Source organism: Musca domestica, unplaced genomic scaffold (assembly GCF_030504385.1).
Source record: "Musca domestica strain aabys unplaced genomic scaffold, Musca_domestica.polishedcontigs.V.1.1 5, whole genome shotgun sequence".
NCBI lineage: Eukaryota > Metazoa > Arthropoda > Insecta > Diptera > Muscidae > Musca > Musca domestica.
In genome coordinates, this window is record NW_026712346.1 from 26,211,435 (window position 1) to 26,225,984 (window position 14,550).

The 14,550-nt window shown below is 25.5% G+C and overlaps 11 non-coding genes and 9 pseudogenes across 11 annotated transcripts; all 20 read left to right on the forward strand.

Moving 5' to 3' along the window:
• The first annotated feature begins 261 nt into the window (after positions 1-261).
• LOC131805254 (5S ribosomal RNA) lies at positions 262-376 on the forward strand (annotated as a pseudogene).
• Positions 377-1,566: 1,190 nt separating this feature from the next.
• LOC131805257 (5S ribosomal RNA) lies at positions 1,567-1,684 on the forward strand (annotated as a pseudogene).
• A 745-nt stretch (positions 1,685-2,429) lies between these two features.
• Positions 2,430-2,547, forward strand: LOC131805213 (5S ribosomal RNA; annotated as a pseudogene).
• Positions 2,548-3,074: 527 nt separating this feature from the next.
• On the forward strand, positions 3,075-3,193 carry LOC131805250 (5S ribosomal RNA; annotated as a pseudogene).
• A 1,180-nt stretch (positions 3,194-4,373) lies between these two features.
• LOC131805258 (5S ribosomal RNA) lies at positions 4,374-4,491 on the forward strand (annotated as a pseudogene).
• A 530-nt stretch (positions 4,492-5,021) lies between these two features.
• On the forward strand, positions 5,022-5,139 carry LOC131805223 (5S ribosomal RNA; annotated as a pseudogene).
• Positions 5,140-5,675: 536 nt separating this feature from the next.
• On the forward strand, positions 5,676-5,794 carry LOC131805326 (5S ribosomal RNA). Its single transcript, XR_009343649.1, has one exon. It is a non-coding gene; the product is annotated as a 5S ribosomal RNA (ribosomal RNA).
• A 537-nt stretch (positions 5,795-6,331) lies between these two features.
• Positions 6,332-6,450, forward strand: LOC131805133 (5S ribosomal RNA). The gene has a single exon (XR_009343529.1). It is a non-coding gene; the product is annotated as a 5S ribosomal RNA (ribosomal RNA).
• A 540-nt stretch (positions 6,451-6,990) lies between these two features.
• On the forward strand, positions 6,991-7,109 carry LOC131805144 (5S ribosomal RNA). Its single transcript, XR_009343540.1, has one exon. It is a non-coding gene; the product is annotated as a 5S ribosomal RNA (ribosomal RNA).
• Positions 7,110-7,645: 536 nt separating this feature from the next.
• LOC131805155 (5S ribosomal RNA) lies at positions 7,646-7,764 on the forward strand. The gene has a single exon (XR_009343551.1). It is a non-coding gene; the product is annotated as a 5S ribosomal RNA (ribosomal RNA).
• A 534-nt stretch (positions 7,765-8,298) lies between these two features.
• On the forward strand, positions 8,299-8,417 carry LOC131805230 (5S ribosomal RNA; annotated as a pseudogene).
• A 544-nt stretch (positions 8,418-8,961) lies between these two features.
• Positions 8,962-9,080, forward strand: LOC131805178 (5S ribosomal RNA). The gene has a single exon (XR_009343574.1). It is a non-coding gene; the product is annotated as a 5S ribosomal RNA (ribosomal RNA).
• Positions 9,081-9,620: 540 nt separating this feature from the next.
• Positions 9,621-9,739, forward strand: LOC131805166 (5S ribosomal RNA). The gene has a single exon (XR_009343562.1). It is a non-coding gene; the product is annotated as a 5S ribosomal RNA (ribosomal RNA).
• Positions 9,740-10,282: 543 nt separating this feature from the next.
• On the forward strand, positions 10,283-10,401 carry LOC131805179 (5S ribosomal RNA). Its single transcript, XR_009343575.1, has one exon. It is a non-coding gene; the product is annotated as a 5S ribosomal RNA (ribosomal RNA).
• Positions 10,402-10,939: 538 nt separating this feature from the next.
• On the forward strand, positions 10,940-11,057 carry LOC131805218 (5S ribosomal RNA; annotated as a pseudogene).
• Positions 11,058-11,578: 521 nt separating this feature from the next.
• On the forward strand, positions 11,579-11,697 carry LOC131805180 (5S ribosomal RNA). The gene has a single exon (XR_009343576.1). It is a non-coding gene; the product is annotated as a 5S ribosomal RNA (ribosomal RNA).
• Positions 11,698-12,232: 535 nt separating this feature from the next.
• LOC131805177 (5S ribosomal RNA) lies at positions 12,233-12,351 on the forward strand. The gene has a single exon (XR_009343573.1). It is a non-coding gene; the product is annotated as a 5S ribosomal RNA (ribosomal RNA).
• A 537-nt stretch (positions 12,352-12,888) lies between these two features.
• Positions 12,889-13,008, forward strand: LOC131805205 (5S ribosomal RNA; annotated as a pseudogene).
• Positions 13,009-13,686: 678 nt separating this feature from the next.
• LOC131805160 (5S ribosomal RNA) lies at positions 13,687-13,805 on the forward strand. Its single transcript, XR_009343556.1, has one exon. It is a non-coding gene; the product is annotated as a 5S ribosomal RNA (ribosomal RNA).
• Positions 13,806-14,345: 540 nt separating this feature from the next.
• Positions 14,346-14,464, forward strand: LOC131805188 (5S ribosomal RNA). Its single transcript, XR_009343584.1, has one exon. It is a non-coding gene; the product is annotated as a 5S ribosomal RNA (ribosomal RNA).
• Positions 14,465-14,550: the final 86 nt, after the last annotated feature.

Consider the following 14,550-nt stretch of genomic DNA (forward strand, 5'->3'; position numbering starts at 1 on the left):
AGATTTATTTTCTCTATATTTGAAAAATAAAGTATAAACATATTTATTGCATCTAATATTTGCTTTAAAGTTGTTTTAAAAATAATTTTAAGGTTCATCTTTGAAATATTTTATTTCATACTTGTAAGAAAACTGTATTTCCCTTATCGAAAAAAGCATACAATCCCTATTCGTTCGGGTGTATGTCAAACACTCAAAAGACGTTGTCTTAATATAGCATTCACTGTTAGGCATATGAAGCAAAATAAACTATGCTTCTTTGCCAACGACCATACCACGCTGAGTACATCGGTTCTCGTCGATCACCGAAATTAAGCAGCGTCGGGCGCGGTAGTACTTAGAGGGGGACCGCTGGGAACACCGCGTGTTGTTGGCATTGTCCAACTTTATTTTTTTTTTTTTTGATTTAAAAAATATTTTTTCTAATTTAAAAAATTTTTTATATTTAAAAATATTTTTTATTTATTTTGTAAAAAATATCTTTAAATAGCTTTTATTTTGTTTTTTTAATTCAAAAAAAAAAAAAAACAAAAAAAAAATAACGTTACTTTGAATAGCTAATGAATATAATGTATTGATTTTCAGCTAAACATATTTTTGAACGTTGTAAAATATTTTTTCTTTTATGGTTTTTAAAAATAACAATATAAGATTTATTTTCTCTATTTTGAAAAAATAAAGTATAAAACATATTATTTGCAATCTAATATTTGCTTTAAAGTGTGTTTTTAAAAATAATTTTAAGGTTCATCTTTGAAATATTTTTATTTCATACTTGTAAGAAAACTGTTTATTTCCCTTAATCGAAACAAGCATACAATCCCTTATTCGTTCGTGTGTATGTTCAACACTCAAAAGACGTTGTCTTAATATAGCATTCACTGTAGGCATATGAAGCAAAATAAACTATGCTTCTTTGCCAACGACCATACACGCTGAGTACATCGTTCTCGTCCGATCACCGAAATTAAGCAGCGTCGGGCGCGGTTAGTACTTAGATGGAGGACGCTTGGGAACACCGCGTGGGGCATTGTCCAACTTTTTTATTTTTTTTTTTTTTTGATTTAAAAAATATTTTTCTAATTTAAAAATATTTTTATATTAACAAATTATTTTTATTTATTTTGTAAAAAATATCTTTTAAATAGCTTTTATTTATTTTTTGAATTCAAAAAAAAAAAAAAAAAAAAAAAAATAACGTTACTTTGAATAGCTAATGAATATATGTATTGATTTTCAGCTAAACATATTTTTGAACGTTGTAAAAATATTTTTTCTTTTATGGTTTAAAAATAACATATAAGATTTATTTCTCTATTTTGAAAAATAAAGTATAAAACATATGTATTTGCATCTAATATTGCTTTAAAGTTGTTTTAAAAATAATTTTAAGGTTCATCTTTGAAATATTTTTATTTCATACTTGTAAGAAAACTGTTTATTTCCCTTAATCGAAAACAAGCATACAATCCCTTATTCGTTGTGTGTATGTTCAACACTCAAAAGACGTTGTCTTAATATAGCATTCACTGTTAGGCATATGAAGCAAAATAACTATGCTTCTTTGCCAACGACCATACCACGCTGAGTAATCGGTTCTCGTCCGATCACCGAAATTAAGCAGCGTCGGGCGCGGTTTAGTACTTAGATGGAGGACGCTTGGGAACACCGCGTGTTGTTGGCATTGTCCAACTTTTTTATTTTTTTTTTGATTTAAAAAATATTTTTCTATTTAAAAAATAGTTTTTATATTTAACAAATTATTTTTTATTTATTTTGTAAAAATATCTTTAAATAGCTTTTATTTTATTTTTTTAATTCAAAAAAAAAAAAAAAAAACAAAAAAATAAAAACGTTACTTTGAATAGAATGAATATATGTATTGATTTTCAGCTTAAACATATTTTTGAACGTTGTAAAATATTTTTTTTTTGATGTAAAAATATTTTTTCTAATTTTAAAAAATATTTTTTATATTTAACAATTATTTTTATTTATTTGTAAAATATCTTTAAATAGCTTTTATTTTATTTTTTTAATTCAAAAAAAAAAACAAAAAAAAATAACGTTACTTTGAATAGCTAATGAATATAATGTATTGATTTTCAGCTAAAACATATTTTTGAACGTTGTAATATTTTTTCTTTTTATGGTTAAAAATAACAATATAAGATTTATTCTCTATTTTGAAAAATAAAGTAAAAAACATATTTATTTGCATCTAATATTTGCTTTAAAGTTGTTTTAAAAATATTTTAAGGTTCATCTTTGAAATATTATTTCATACTTGTAAGAAACTGTTTATTTCCCTTAATCGAAACAAGCATACAATCCCTTATTCGTTCGTGTGTATGTTCAACACTCAAAAGACGTTGTCTTGATATAGCATTCACTGTTAGGCATATGAAGCAAAATAACTATGCTTCTTGGCCAACGACCATACCACGCTGAGTACATCGGTTCTCGTCCGATCACCGAAATTAAGCAGCGTCGGGCGCGGTTAGTACTAGATGGAGGACCGCTTGGGAACACCGCGTGTTGTTGGCATTGTCCAACTTTTTATTTTTTTTTTTTTTTTTGATTAAAAAATATTTTTCTAATTTAAAAATATTTTTTAATTTAACAAATTATTTTTATTTATTTTGTAAAAATATCTTTTAAATAGCTTTTATTTTATTTTTTAATTCAAAAAAAAAAAAAACCAAAAAAAATAACGTTACTTTGAAAGCTAATGAATATATGTATTGATTTTCAGCTAAACATATTTTTGAACGTTGTAAAATATTTTTCTTTTATGGTTTAAAAATAACAATATAAGATTATTTTTCGATTTTGAAAAATAAAGTATAAAACATATTATTGCATCTAATATTTGCTTTAAAGTTGTTTAAAAATAAATTTTAAGGTTCATCTTTGAAATATTTTTATTTCATACTGTAAGAAACTGTTATTCCCTTAATCGAAACAAGCATACAATCCCTTATTCGTTCGTGTGTATGTTCAACACTCAAAAGACGTTGTCTTGATATAGCATTCACTGTAGGCATATGAAGCAAAATAAACTATGCTTCTTTGCCAACGACCATACCACGCTGAGTACATCGGTTCTCGTCCGATCACCGAAATAAGAGCGGCGTCGGGCGCGGTTAGTACTTAGATGGAGACCGCTTGGGAACACCGCGTGTTGTTGGCATTGTCCAACTTTTTATTTTTTTTTTTTTTTTGATTTAAAAAATATTTTTTCTAATTTAAAAAATATTTTTAATTAACAAATTATTTTTTTTATTTATTTGTAAAAATATCTTTTAAATAGCTTTTATTTTATTTTTTAATTCAAAAAAAAAAAAAAAAAAACAAAAAAAATAACGTTACTTGAATAGCTAATGATATAATGTATTGATTTTCAGCTAAACATATTTGAAACGTTGTAAAATATTTTTTCTTTTATGGTTTAAAAATAAACAATATAAGATTTATTTTCTCTATTTTGAAAAAATAAAGTATAAAACATATTTATTTGCATCTAATATTTGCATTAAAGTTGTTAAAAATAAATTTTAAGGTTCATCTTTGAAATATTTTATTCATACTTGAGAAACTGTTTATTTCCCTTAATCGAAACAAGCATACAATCCCTTATTCGTTCGTGTGTATGTTCAACACTCAAAAGACGTTGTCTTAATATAGCATTCACTGTTAGGCATATGAAGCAAAATAAACTATGCTTCTTTGCCAACGACCATACCACGCTGAGTCATCGGTTCTCGTCGATCACCGAAATTAAGCAGCGTCGGCGCGGTTAGTACTTAGATGGAAGACCGTGGGAACACCGCGTGTTGTTGGCATGTCCAACTTTTTATTTTTTTTTTTTTGATTTAAAAAATATTTTTTCTAATTTAAAAAATATTTTTATATTTAACAAATTATTTTTTATTTATTTTGTAAAAATATCTTTTAAATAGCTTTATTTATTTTTTTTTAATTCAAAAAAAAAACAACAAAAAAAATAACGTTACTTTGAAGAAGCTAATGAATATAATGTATTGATTTTCAGCTAAACATATTTTGAACGTTGTAAAATATTTTTTCTTTTATGTTTTAAAATAACAATATAAGATTTATTTCTCTATTTTGAAAAATAAGTATAAACATATTATTTGCATCTAATATTGCTTTAAAGTTGTTTTAAAAAAATGTTAAGTTCATCTTTGAAATATTTTTATTCATACTTGTAAGAAAAAATGTTTATTCCCTTAATCGAAACAAGCATACAATCCCTTATTCGTTCGTGTGTATGTTCAACACTCAAAAGACGTTGTCTTAATATAGCATTCACTGTTAGGCATATGAAGCAAAATAAACTATGCTTCTTTGCCAACGACCATACCACGCTGAGTACATCGGTTCTCGTCCGATCACCGAAATTAAGCAGCGTCGGGCGCGGTAGTACTTAGATGGGGGAACCGCTTGGGTACACCGCGTGTGTTGGCATTGTCCAACTTTTTATTTTTTTTTTTTGATTAAAAAATATTTTTTCTAATTTAAAAAATATTTTTTATATTTAACAAATATTTTTATTATTTTGTAAAAATATCTTTAAATAGCTTTTATTTATATTTTTAATTCAAAAAAAAAAAAAAAACAAAAAAAATAACGTTACTTTGAATAGCTAATGAATATAATGTTGATTTTCAGCTAAACATATTTTTGAACGTTGTAAAATATTTTTCTTTTATGGTTTAAAAATAACAATATAAGATTTATTTTCTCTATTTTGAAAAATAAAGTATAAAACATATTTATTTGCATCTAATATTTGCTTTTAAAGTTTTTTAAAAATAATTTTAAGGTTCATCTTTGAAATATTTTTATTTCATACTTGTAAGAAAACTGTTTATTTCCTTAATCGAAACAAGCATACAATCCTTATCGTTGGTGTGTATGTTCAACACTCAAAAGACGTTGTCTTAATATAGCATTTCACTGTTAGGCATATGAAGCAAAATAAACTATGCTTCTTTGCCAACGACCATACCACGCTGAGTACATCGGTTCTGTCCGATCACCGAAATTAAGCAGCGTCGGGCGCGGTTAGTACTTAGATGGGGGACCGCTTGGGAACACCGCGTGTTGTTGGCATTGTCCAACTTTTTTTTTTTTTTTTTTTTTTTGATTTAAAAATATTTTTTCTAATTTAAAAATATTTTTTATACTTAACAATTATTTTTTATTTATTTTGTAACAATATCTTTTAAATAGCTTTTATTTTATTTTTTAATTCAAAAAAAAAAAAAAAAACAAAAAAAATAACGTTACTTTGAATAGCTAATGAATATAATGTATTGATTTTCAGCTAAACATATTTTTGAACGTTGTAAAATATTTTTTCTTTATGGTTTAAAATAACAATATAAGATTTATTTTCTCTATTTTGAAAAATAAAGTATAAAACATATTTATTTGCATCTAATATTTGCTTAAAGTGTTTTTAAAATAATTTTAAGGTTCATCTTTGAAATATTTTATTCATCCTTGTAAGAAACATGTTTATTTCCCTTAATCGAAACAAGCATACAATCCCTTATTCGTTCGTGTGTATGTTCAACACTCAAAGACGTTGTCTTAATATAGCATTCACTGTTAGGCATATGAAGCAAAATAAACTATGCTTCTTTGCCAACGACCATACCACGCTGAGTACATCGGTTCTCGTCCGATCACCGAAATTAAGCAGCGTCGGGCGCGGTTAGTACTTAGATGGGGGACCGCTTGGGAACACCGCGTGTTGTTGGCATTGTCCAACTTTTTTATTTTTTTTTTTTTTTTGATTTAAAAAATATTTTTTCTAATTTAAAAAATATTTTTATATTTAACAAATTATTTTTTATTTATTTTGTAAAAATATCTTTTAAATAGCTTTTATTTATTTTTTTAATTCAAAAAAAAAAAAAAACAAAAAAAAATAACGTTACTTTGAATAGCTAATGAATATAATGTATTGATTTTCAGCTAAACAAATTTTTGAACGTTGTAAATATTTTTTCTTTTATGGTTTAAAAATAACAATAAGATTTATTTCTCTATTTTGAAAAATAAAGTATAAACATATTTATTGCATCTAATATTTGCTTTAAAGTTGTTTTAAAAATAATTTTAAGGTTCATCTTTGAAATATTTTTATTTCATACTTGTAAGAAAACTGTTTATTTCCCTTAATCGAAACAAGATACAATCCCTTATTCGTTCGTGTGTATGTTCAACACTCAAAAGACGTTGTCTTAATATAGCATTCACTGTTAGGCATATGAAGCAAAATAAACTATGCTTCTTTGCCAACGACCATACCACGCTGAGTACATCGGTTCTCGTCCGATCACCGAAATTAAGCAGCGTCGGGCGCGGTTAGTACTTAGATGGGGGACCGCTTGGGAACACCGCGTGTTGTTGGCATTGTCCAACTTTTTTATTTTTTTTTTTTTTTTTTGATTTAAAAATATTTTTTCTAATTTAAAAATATTTTTATATTTAACAAATTATTTTTATTTATTTTGTAAAAATATCTTTTAAATAGCTTTTATTTTATTTTTTTAATTCAAAAAAAAAAAAAAAACAAAAAAAATAACGTTACTTTGAATAGCTAATGAATATAATGTATTGATTTTCAGCTAAACATATTTTTGAACGTTGTAAAATATTTTTTCTTTTATGGTTTTTAAAATAACAATATAAGATTTATTTTCTCTATTTGAAAAATAAAGTATAAAACATATTTATTTGCATCTAATATTTGCTTTAAAGTGTTTTAAAAATAATTTTAAGGTTCATCTTTGAAATATTTTTATTTCTACTTGTAAGAAAACTGTTTATTTCCCTTAATCGAAACAAGCATACAATCCCTTATTCGTTCGTGTGTATGTTCAACACTCAAAGACGTGTCTTAATATAGCATTCACTGTTAGGCATATGAAGCAAAATAAACTATGCTTCTTTGCCAACGACCATACCACGCTGAGTACATCGGTTCTCGTCCGATCACCGAAATTAAGCAGCGTCGGGCGCGGTTAGTACTTAGATGGGGGACCGCTTGGGAACACCGCGTGTTGTTGGCATTGTCCAACTTTTTTATTTTTTTTTTTTTTTTGATTTAAAAATATTTTTTCTAATTTAAAAATATTTTTTATATTTAACAAATTATTTTTTATTTATTTTGTAAAAATATCTTTTAAATAGCTTTTATTTTATTTTTTTAATTCAAAAAAAAAAAAAAAAAAAATAACGTTACTTTGAATAGCTAATGAATATAATGTATTGATTTTCAGCTAAACATATTTTTGAACGTTGTAAATATTTTTTCTTTTATGGTTTTAAAATAACAATATAAGATTTATTTTCTCTATTTTGAAAAATAAAGTATAAAACATATTTATTGCATCTAATATTTGCTTTAAAGTTGTTTTTAAAAATAATTTTAAGGTTCATCTTGAAATATTTTTATTTCATACTTGTAAGAAAACTGTTTATTTCCCTTAATCGAAACAAGCATACAATCCCTTATTCGTTCGTGTGTATGTTCAACACTCAAAAGACGTTGTCTTAATATAGCATTCACTGTTAGGCATATGAAGCAAATAAACTATGCTTCTTTGCCAACGACCATACCACGCTGAGTACATCGGTTCTCGTCCGATCACCGAAATTAAGCAGCGTCGGGCGCGGTTAGTACTTAGATGGGGGACCGCTTGGGAACACCGCGTGTTGTTGGCATTGTCCAACTTTTTTATTTTTTTTTTTTTGATTTTAAAAATATTTTTTCTAATTTAAAAATATTTTTTATATTTAACAAATTATTTTTTATTTATTTGTAAAAATATCTTTTAAATAGCTTTTATTTATTTTTTTTAATTCAAAAAAAAAAAAACAAAAAAATAACGTTACTTTGAATAGCTAATGAATATAATGTATTGATTTTCAGCTAAACATATTTTTGAACGTTGTAAATATTTTTTCTTTTATGGTTTAAAATAACAATATAAGATTTATTTTCTCTATTTTGAAAAATAAAGTATAAAACATATTTATTTGCATTTAATATTTGCTTTAAAGTTGTTTTAAAATAATTTTAAGGTTCATCTTTGAAATATTTTTATTTCATACTTGTAAGAAAACTGTTTATTTCCCTTAATCGAAACAAGCATACAATCCCTTATTCGTTCGTGTGTATGTTCAACACTCAAAAGACGTTGTCTTAATATAGCATTCACTGTTAGGCATATGAAGCAAAATAAACTATGCTTCTTTGCCAACGACCATACCACGCTGAGTACATCGGTTCTCGTACGATCACCGAATTAAGCAGCGTCGGGCGCGGTTAGTACTTAGATGGGGGACCGCCTTGGGAACACCGCGTGTTGTTGGCATTGTCCAACTTTTTTATTTTTTTTTTTTTTTTTGATTTAAAAAATATTTTTTTCTAATTTAAAAATATTTTTATATTTAACAAATTATTTTTATTTATTTTGTAAAAATATCTTTTAAATAGCTTTTATTTTATTTTTTTAATTCAAAAAAAAAAAAAAAAAACAAAAAAATAACGTTACTTTGAATAGCTAATGAATATAATGTATTGATTTTCAGCTAAACATATTTTTGAACGTTGTAAAATATTTTTTCTTTTATGGTTTAAAAATAACAATATAAGATTATTTTCTCTATTTTGAAAATAAAGTATAAAACATATTTATTTGCATCTAATATTTGCTTTAAAGTTGTTTTAAAAATAATTTTAAGGTTCATCTTTGAAATATTTTTATTTCATACTTGTAAGAAAACTGTTTATTTCCCTTAATCGAAACAAGCATACAATCCCTTATTCGTTCGTGTGTATGTTCAACACTCAAAAGACGTTGTCTTAATATAGCATTCACTGTTAGGCATATGAAGCAAAATAAACTATGCTTCTTTGCCAACGACCATACCACGCTGAGTACATCGGTTCTCGTCCGATCACCGAAATTAAGCAGCGTCGGGCGCGGTTAGTACTTAGATGGTGGACCGCTTGGGAACACCGCGTGTTGTTGGCATTGTCCAACTTTTTTATTTTTTTTTTTTTTGATTTAAAAATATTTTTTTCTAATTTAAAAATATTTTTTATATTTAACAAATTATTTTTTATTTATTTTGTAAAAATATCTTTTAAATAGCTTTTATTTTATTTTTTTAATTCAAAAAAAAAAAAAACAAAAAAAATAACGTTACTTTGAATAGCTAATGAATATAATGTATTGATTTTCAGCTAAACATATTTTTGAACGTTGTAAAATATTTTTTCTTTTATGGTTTAAAAATAACAATATAAGATTTATTTTCTCTATTTTGAAAAATAAAGTATAAAACATATTTATTTGCATTTAATATTTGCTTTAAAGTTGTTTTAAAAATAATTTTAAGGTTCATCTTTGAAATATTTTTATTTCATACTTGTAAGAAAACTGTTTATTTCCCTAATCGAAACAAGCATACAATCCCTTATTCGTTCGTGTGTATGTTCAACACTCAAAAGACGTTGTCTTAATATAGCATTCACTGTTAGGCATATGAAGCAAAATAAACTATGCTTCTTTGCCAACGACCATACCACGCTGAGTACATCGGTTCTCGTCCGATCACCGAAATTAAGCAGCGTCGGGCGCGGTTAGTACTTAGATGGGGGACCGCTTGGGAACACCGCGTGTTGTTGGCATTGTCCAACTTTTTTATTTTTTTTTTTTTTTTGATTTAAAAAATATTTTTTCTAATTTAAAAATATTTTTTATATTTAACAAATTATTTTTTATTTATTTTGTAAAAATATCTTTTAAATAGCTTTTATTTTATTTTTTTAATTCAAAAAAAAAAAAAAAACAAAAAAAATAACGTTACTTTGAATAGCTAATGAATATAATGTATTGATTTTCAGCTAAACATATTTTTGAACGTTGTAAAATATTTTTTCTTTTATGGTTTAAAAATAACAATATAAGATTTATTTTCTCTATTTTGAAAATAAAGTATAAAACATATTTATTTGCATCTAATATTTGCTTTAAAGTTGTTTTAAAATAATTTTAAGGTTCATCTTTGAAATATTTTATTTCATACTTGTAAGAAAACTGTTTATTTCCCTTAATCGAAACAAGCATACAATCCCTTATTCGTTCGTGTGTATGTTCAACACTCAAAAGACGTTGTCTTAATATAGCATTCACTGTTAGGCATATGAAGCAAAATAAACTATGCTTCTTTTGCCAACGACCATACCACGCTGAGTACATCGGTTCTCGTCCGATCACCGAAATTAAGCAGCGTCGGGCGCGGTTAGTACTTAGATGGTGGACCGCTTGGGAACACCGCGTGTTGTTGGCATTGTCCAACTTTTTTATTTTTTTTTTTTTGATTTAAAAAATATTTTTTCTAATTTAAAAAATATTTTTTATATTTAACAAATTATTTTTATTTATTTTGTAAAAATATCTTTTAAATAGCTTTTATTTTATTTTTTTAATTCAAAAAAAAAAAAAACAAAAAAAATAACGTTACTTTGAATAGCTAATGAATATAATGTATTGATTTTCAGCTAAACATATTTTGAACGTTGTAAAATATTTTTTTCTTTTATGGTTTAAAAATAACAATATAAGATTTATTTTCTCTATTTTGAAAAATAAAGTATAAAACATATTATTTGCATCTAATATTTGCTTTAAAGTTGTTTTAAAAATAATTTTAAGGTTCATCTTTGAAATATTTTTATTTCATACTTGTAAGAAAACTGTTTATTTCCCTTAATCGAAACAAGCATACAATCCCTTATTCGTTCGTGTGTATGTTCAACACTCAAAAGACGTTGTCTTAATATAGCATTCACTGTTAGGCATATGAAGCAAATAAACTATGCTTCTTTGCCAACGACCATACCACGCTGAGTACATCGGTTCTCGTCCGATCACCGAAATTAAGCAGCGTCGGGCGCGGTTAGTACTTAGATGGGGGACGCTTGGGAACACCGCGTGTTGTTGGCATTGTCCAACTTTTTTTATATTTTTTTTAATTTAAAAAATATTTTTTTCTAATTTAAAAATATTTTTTATATTTAACAAATTATTTTTTATTTATTTTGTAAAAATATCTTTTTAAATAGCTTTTATTTTATTTTTTTAATTCAAAAAAAAAATAACGTTACTTTGAATAGCTAATGAATATAATGTATTGATTTTCAGCTAAACATAATTTTGAACGTTGTAAATATTTTTCTTTTATGGTTTAAAATAACAATATAAGATTTATTTTCTCTATTTTGAAAAATAAGTATAAAACATATTTATTTGCATCTAATATTGCTTTAAAGTTGTTTTAAAATAATTTTAAGGTTCATCTTTGAAATATTTTTATTTCATACTTGTAAGAAAACTGTTTATTTCCCTTAATCGAAACAAGCATACAATCCCTTATTCGTTCGTGTGTCTGTTCAACACTCAAAAGACGTTGTCTTAATATAGCATTCACTGTTAGGCGTATGAAGCAAAATAAACTATGCTTCTTTGCCAACGACCATACCACGCTGAGTACATCGGTTCTCGTCCGATCACCGAAATTAAGCAGCGTCGGGCGCGGTTAGTACTTAGATGGTGGACCGCTTGGGAACACCGCGTGTTGTTGGCATTGTCCAACTTTTTTTATATTTTTTTTAATTTAAAAAATATTTTTTTCTAATTTAAAAAATATTTTTTATATTTAACAAATTATTTTTTATTTATTTTGTAAAAATATCTTTTAAATAGCTTTTATTTTATTTTTTTAATTCAAAAAAAATAAAAAAAAAATAACGTTACTTTGAATAGCTAATGAATATAATGTATTGATTTTCAGCTAAACATATTTTTGAACGTTGTAAAATATTTTTTCTTTTATGGTTTAAAAATAACAATATAAGATTTATTTTCTCTATTTTGAAAAATAAATTATAAAACATATTTATTTGCATCTAATATTTGCTTTAATGTTGTTTTAAAATAATTTTAAGGTTCATCTTTGAAATATTTTTATTTCATACTTGTAAGAAAACTGTTTATTTCCCTTAATCGAAACAAGCATACAATCCCTTATTCGTTCGTGTGTATGTTCAACACTCAAAAGACGTTGTCTTAATATAGCATTCACTGTTAGGCATATGAAGCAAAATAAACTATGCTTCTTTGCCAACGACCATACCACGCTGAGTACATCGGTTCTCGTCCGATCACCGAAATTAAGCAGCGTCGGGCGCGGTTAGTACTTAGATGGGGGACCGCTTGGGAACACCGCGTGTTGTTGGCATTGTCCAACTTTTTTATATTTTTTTTTAATTTAAAAAATATTTTTTCTAATTTAAAAAATATTTTTATATTTAACAAATTATTTTTTATTTATTTTGTAAAAATATCTTTTAAATAGCTTTTATTTTATTTTTTTAATTCAAAAAAAAAAAACAAAAAAAAAATAACGTTACTTTGAATAGCTAATGAATATAATGTATTGATTTTCAGCTAAACATATTTTTGAACGTTGTAAAATATTTTTTCTTTTATGGTTTAAAAATAACAATATAAGATTTATTTTCTCTATTTTGAAAAATAAAGTATAAAACATATTTATTTGCATCTAATATTTGCTTTAAAGTTGTTTTTAAAAATAATTTTAAGGTTCATCTTTGAAATATTTTTATTTCATACTTGTAAGAAACTGTTTATTTCCCTTAATCGAAACAAGCATACAATCCCTTATTCGTTCGTGTGTATGTTCAACACTCAAAGACGTTGTCTTAATATAGCATTCACTGTTAGGCATATGAAGCAAAATAAACTATGCTTCTTTGCCAACGACCATACCACGCTGAGTACATCGGTTCTCGTCCGATCACCGAAATTAAGCAGCGTCGGGCGCGGTTAGTACTTAGATGGGGGGACCGCTTGGGAACACCGCGTGTTGTTGGCATTGTCCAACTTTTTTATATTTTTTTTTAATTTAAAAAATATTTTTTCTAATTTAAAAATATTTTTTATATTTAACAAATTATTTTTTATTTATTTGTAAAAATATCTTTTAAATAGCTTTTATTTTATTTTTTAATTCAAAAAAAAAAAAAAAAAAAAAAAAAAACAAAAAAAAAAAATAACGTTTTTCTAATTTAAAAAATATTTTTTATATTTAACAAATTATTTTTTATTTATTTTGTAAAAATATCTTTTAAATAGCTTTTATTTTATTTTTTTAATTCAAAAAAAAACAAAAAAAAAATAACGTTACTTTGAATAGCTAATGAATATAATGTATTGATTTTCAGCTAAACATATTTTTGAACGTTGTAAAATATTTTTTCTTTTATGGTTTAAAAATAACAATATAAGATTTATTTTCTCTATTTTGAAAAATAAAGTATAAAACATATTTATTTGCATCTAATATTTGCTTTAAAGTTGTTTTAAAAATAATTTTAAGGTTCATCTTTGAAATATTTTTATTTCATACTTGTAAGAAAACTGTTTATTTCCCTTAATCGAAACAAGCATACAATCCCTTATTCGTTCGTGTGTATGTTCAACACTCAAAAGACGTTGTCTTAATATAGCATTCACTGTTAGGCATATGAAGCAAAATAAACTATGCTTCTTTGCCAACGACCATACCACGCTGAGTACATCGGTTCTCGTCCGATCACCGAAATTAAGCAGCGTCGGGCGCGGTTAGTACTTAGATGGGGGACCGCTTGGGAACACCGCGTATTGTTGGCATTGTCCAACTTTTTTATATTTTTTTTTAATTTAAAAAATATTTTTTCTAATTTAAAAAATATTTTTTATATTTAACAAATAATTTTTTATTTATTTTGTAAAAATATCTTTTAAATAGCTTTTATTTTATTTTTTAATTCAAAAAAAAAAAAAACAAAAAAAAAAATAACGTTACTTTGAATAGCTAATGAATATAATGTATTGATTTTCAGCTAAACATATTTTTGAACGTTGTAAAATATTTTTTCTTTTATGGTTTAAAAATAACAATATAAGATTTATTTTCTCTATTTTGAAAAATAAAGTATAAAACATATTTATTTGCATCTAATATTTGCTTTAAAGTTGTTTTAAAATAATTTTAAGGTTCATCTTTGAAATATTTTTATTTCATACTTGTAAGAAAACTGTTTATTTCCCTTAATCGAAACAAGCATACAATCCCTTATTCGTTCGTGTGTGTGTTCAACACTCAAAAGACGTTGTCTTAATATAGCATTCACTGTTAGGCATATGAAGCAAAATAAACTATGCTTCTTTGCCAACGACCATACCACGCTGAGTACATCGGTTCTCGTCCGATCACCGAAATTAAGCAGCGTCGGGCGCGGTTAGTACTTAGATGGGGGACCGCTTGGGAACACCGCGTGTTGTTGGCATTGTCCAACTTTTTTTTTTTTTTTTTTTGATTTAAAAAATATTTTTTCTAATTTAAAAAATATTTTTTATATTTAACAAATTATTT